The following is a 4,635-nucleotide window of genomic DNA, read 5'->3' as shown; positions in this document are numbered from 1 at the left end:
AATCCCAACAGCAATCTCAGGGTGAAGTAATGATTGAGAGCGCTGTGCAAAGCGATTGGGATCAAGGAAATGTATACAAAACAACAGAGGAAAAAGAAAACATGAAATGTGTACATTTTAGGTTTTTTTAAAATTTAAAAATAAAAGATTTCCCAAATTGAAAAACAAATAGCACCCGAAAGGAGTTTTCACAAGTTATGGGAGGAGGACGGTGAGGTTGTGGAAAGAGAAATCAGGTAAAAATAAACTTAATTTGTGAATCGAAAGTGTGCGTTTCTTTCAGAGTTGGCAAAGCAACAAGCAGAACTCGCTATAAGGTGATGTTACGCTGCTTGACCCTCTGTACATCGCATGTCCAGGAGTGAAGCTTGATAGGTCTGTATTAAACTTCTAGCCAGTTAAATAAAAAAAGATTTAGACGATGGGACTTAATCCCAGTTACACTGAGAGTTTTCGACTTCACCAGACATTGTAACTAAGTAACCGTGAAAACATGACCAAGCGTTGATCATCTCCCATTACCGGAGCAACTGAATTGAGAAGTGTGTGTGTCAAACAGGGAAATCCCTCCAACACAGTTCCAGACTGGCAGATCAGATATTTGGCCAGATGCTCGCTAGTCTCTGATGGGGACATGGCCTTCCTTTTCTTGCTTGAAGATATAGGCGACTAAGTGTAGAGTTCAATCATATGAGTGACTGTAAAGGCAGAAAGAAGCATTAGGTTGGACGAATGTCAAGAAATCGCAAAGTAGAATAACGGCGTTAATTCGGAAATCGATCAGAAGGCAGATAAGGAAAGATGTGAGCTGGATCATCGGGGAAAATGTGAAGGGCATTTAGACACTTCAAAAACAGTCAATATGGAGTGTATGTCCGAGTGACCATCTTATCTATCAGTATTTTGGACTTTTACATCCTGCAGTAGTTTGCTCCAGGTGACTCGGTGTTCAGTTGGACAAGGTGCACAGAAGCAATAACAGCGCTCGGGAAATGCGATAAATGGAAAACTACAACTTGAATTCATTCGATTGCATAGGGTCTTGCAACATGCAGTGGAATTATGCTCCGTGGAAGTAGTACACAGATTTCAACAGAATCCTTTCACCCTGTACCCGATTTCCAAATCAGTAAAGTATAATATCCATGTTTTCTTTTACCAAATTATCCCACATCTTCAAAGTGGCCAGTCCAGAGTTCAAATTTCATTCTTGGCGGGTGGGGTGGTGTGGTGTTGGCGAGGAAGAGAAAGGGAAAGTAGAGGAAGAAGAAAACGTCTTGCAGCCTTTCACAATAAATACGGATGAGGTGCAGTGCGAAAACTGGCTTATGTGGAGCAAAGGAAGAAAAATGAACTTGAGTTGCTAGGGCTGCAAGAGAGGTTAAATTCTGCGCAAAATAATTGCCAAAAATCTTTCCGTTTTCTCACTCCGCGATATTTAGCAGAACTAGAGGACATTCACAAGGTTGAAATGGAATCTGTGGAAATAAAACAACTTATATTTATGTAGCACCTTTAAGGTAATGGTTGGGTGGATTGGCCACTCTAAATTGCCCACAGTGTCCAGGGACGAGTAGGCTAGGTAGGTTAGCCATGGGAAATGCAGGGATACAAGTACGGGGTGGGTCTGGGTGGGATGATCTTCGGAGGGGTGGTGTAGACTCATTCGCTGAATGGCCTGTTTCCACATTGTAGGGATTCTGTTCTAATGGAATATTCCAAGTTGTTTCACATACAGACATAAAAGAAAGGCTAGCTTGGAAAAGGATAACTCATGGCCACTTTCAACAATGGGAAGCTGGGGACAGTGAAAAAGGAAGCAGGCTTTGGGGAGTCAGGAGGTGAGTACTTGCTGCAGTATTCCTAGCTTCTGACCTGCTCTTACAGTCACATGTTTATGTGGTGAGTCCAGTTGAGCTTCTGATCAATGATAACCCCCAGGATGTTGATACTGGGGGGATTCAGTGATGGTAACACCATTGAATGTCAAGGGGTGGTGGTTAGATTCTCTCTTATTAGAGGTGGTCATAGCTTGGCATTTGTGTGGCATGAATGTTACTTGCCACTTGTCAGCCCAAGCCTGGATATTGTCCAGAACTTGTTGCATTTGGACATGGACCAGTTCAAATCAATGTGAAGTAGAGAGGGAGAGGAGAGGGGGCAGAGAAGGAGAGAGCAGGACGGAGAGCCGGAGAAGAGGAGGAGGAGGAGAGGATGGACCAAGGTGGAAGAAGAAAGAAAAATGGGTGGAGGGATGGGGAAGGAAATGGGAGAGGGAAAAGGAGAGAGGGAGTGGGGAGAAACGAGAAAGGGAAGGGGTGGGGGGGAGGAAGTAGGGCAGAATCACAGGGAAATTCAAAGCCCCACCGAGTAACAAGCTTTTGATTGAAGCAATCGTGAGGATGGGGCGGCATGGTGGCTCGGTGGTTAGCACTGCTGCCTCACAGCACCAGGGACCCAGGTCCGATTCCAGCCTCAGGCAACTGTCTGTATGGAGTTTGCACATTCTCCCCGTGTCTGCGTGTGTTTCCTCTGGGTGCTCCGGTTTCCTCCCACAGTCCAAAGATGTGCAGGCTAGGTTGATTGGCCATGCTAAATTGTCCATAGTGTTCAGGGATTGTGTAGATTAGGTGGGTTATAGGGTGATGGGTCTGGGGGGGATGCTCTGAGGGTCAGTGTGGACTTGTTGGGCCGAACAGCCTGTTTCCACATTGTAGGGACTCTATGATCTATCAAACGTTTCTATACTATGTGGAAACATTATACCAGAGACCTGCATTTTTGTCACATCTTTAACAACCCAGGACATTCCAAAGCACTTTAGAACCAATGAAATACTTATGAAGTGTAGTCACTGTTGTCATGCAGGAAAAGTGACCAACATCCACAACAAGCTCCGACATGAATATCATAATGACTGGAAAATCTCTTTTCAATGATTCTGGTTACAGCACCGTCAGATCTTTTACATTCACCTAAAAGGGCAGACAGGGCCTTGGTTTAACACTTCATCCCAAAGCCAGCTGAGTGCTCCTTTGGAGCATCAGCTTGGATTTTGTGCTCAAATTTCTGGGGTAAACTTGAATCCATGACTCTCTAATTCAGAGATGAGTCTGTTACCTCCTGAGCCACAGTTCTAATTCGAGGCCTATGTTACTTCGTACGAATCCCATATTGAAGACAGATATTTTTCAAAAACTTTAAGTGCAAGAATAGAAATACAGTCCCAGCGCTGATGTGTGAAATCTATTTCATGTACTCACAGTGAATGTTCTTCCTTTGAAGGGTAAAGATGTAATTATTAATTGCCATAAGAATGTGAAGGCATTAGAGATGGAACAGAACATTCACAATTGTTTTTTTGGAAAGAAATCAGATGTGGGCATTGCTGGCTGGGTTAGCATTTATGCCTTCCCTAGCTACCCTTGAGAAAGTGGTGGTGAACTGCCTTCTTGAACTGCTGCAGTCCATTTGGTGTAAGTGCACCCACACTGCTGTTAGGGAAGGTGTTCCAGGATTTTGACCAAGCAGCAGTGGGGGAACAGCGATATATTTCCAAGCCAGGGTGGTGTAGGTGGTAGTGTTCCCACGTCGATGCTGCCCTTTTCCTTCTAAATGGTAGAAGTCATAGGTTTGGAAGGTGCTGTCTAAGGAGCCTTGGTGAATTTCTGCAATGAATCCTGTAAATGGTACACACTACTGCTATGTTCTGGAAGGTGTTGAGCTTCTTCAGTGTTGTTGGAGCTGCACTCATCCAGGCAAACAGGATATATTCCATCATAAACAATAACAGAAATTGTTGGAAAAGCTTAGCAGGTCTGGCAGCTTCTGTGGAGAGAAATGTTTTGGGTCCAGTGACCCTTCCTCAGAACTTAGTTTTCTCTCTACAGGTGCTGCCAGACCTGCTGAGCTTTTTCAGTAATTTATTTGTGTTTCTGATTTCCAGCATCTGCAGTTCTGTCAGTTTTTATATTCCATCATATTCCTGACTTGTGCCTTGTAGTTGGTGCACAGGCTTTGGTGGGGAGTCAAGAGGTGCATTACTCACTGCAGGATTTGTATCTTCTGACCTGTGCCCATAGCCACAGTACTCATATGGCTAGTCCAGTCCAGTTTCTGGTCAATAGTAACCCCCAAGGTGAGGATGTGGAGTTGCCGGTGTTGGATGGGGGTGGACATGTCAGAAATCACACAACACCAGGTTATAGTCCAACAGGTTTATTTGAAAACACAAGCTTTCGGATCCTCAGTCCTTCTTCAGGTGTTAGTGAGAGAAGTAGTATCAGGCACAGAATCTATAAATAAAAGATCAAAGGTTCACACCATTGGTGAGGATGTACTAAACAAACCTAAGATGCTGTTAAATCTTCAATCAGTTAGGTTTCAATTGAGTAATATGTATATGTAAATACCTGAATTCCTTTCAAGTCATCATCCTGAGAGAACTAAAGGTTTTAATCAGTGTAAAGAAGAGGTGACATTTTAGGTCAGACACTGCATGTTAAGTGTGAGGAGATAGTAGGAACTGCAGATGCTGGAGAATCTGAGATAACAAGATGTAGAGCTGGATGAACACAGCAGGCCAAGCAGCATCAGAGCAGGAAGGCTGACGTTTCGGGCCTAGACCCTTCTTCA

At 44.0% G+C, this 4,635-nt stretch overlaps 1 protein-coding gene across 1 annotated transcript in view; it reads right to left on the bottom strand.

The window, feature by feature from the left end:
• Positions 1-4,202: 4,202 nt before the first annotated feature.
• Positions 4,203-4,635, bottom strand: part of mettl1 (methyltransferase 1, tRNA methylguanosine) — a 16,294-nt gene continuing 15,861 nt past the window's right edge. The window contains exon 7 of the mRNA XM_048618813.1: positions 4,203-4,295. The gene's annotated coding sequence lies outside the window, so the exon portion shown is untranslated. The remainder of the gene's footprint in view (positions 4,296-4,635) is intronic.

Source organism: Rhincodon typus, chromosome 41 (assembly GCF_021869965.1).
Source record: "Rhincodon typus isolate 14 chromosome 41, sRhiTyp1.1, whole genome shotgun sequence".
NCBI classification, from domain to species: domain Eukaryota; kingdom Metazoa; phylum Chordata; class Chondrichthyes; order Orectolobiformes; family Rhincodontidae; genus Rhincodon; species Rhincodon typus.
Note: the sequence above shows the minus strand (reverse complement) of the source record. Positions and strands in the feature narration are given on the sequence as shown.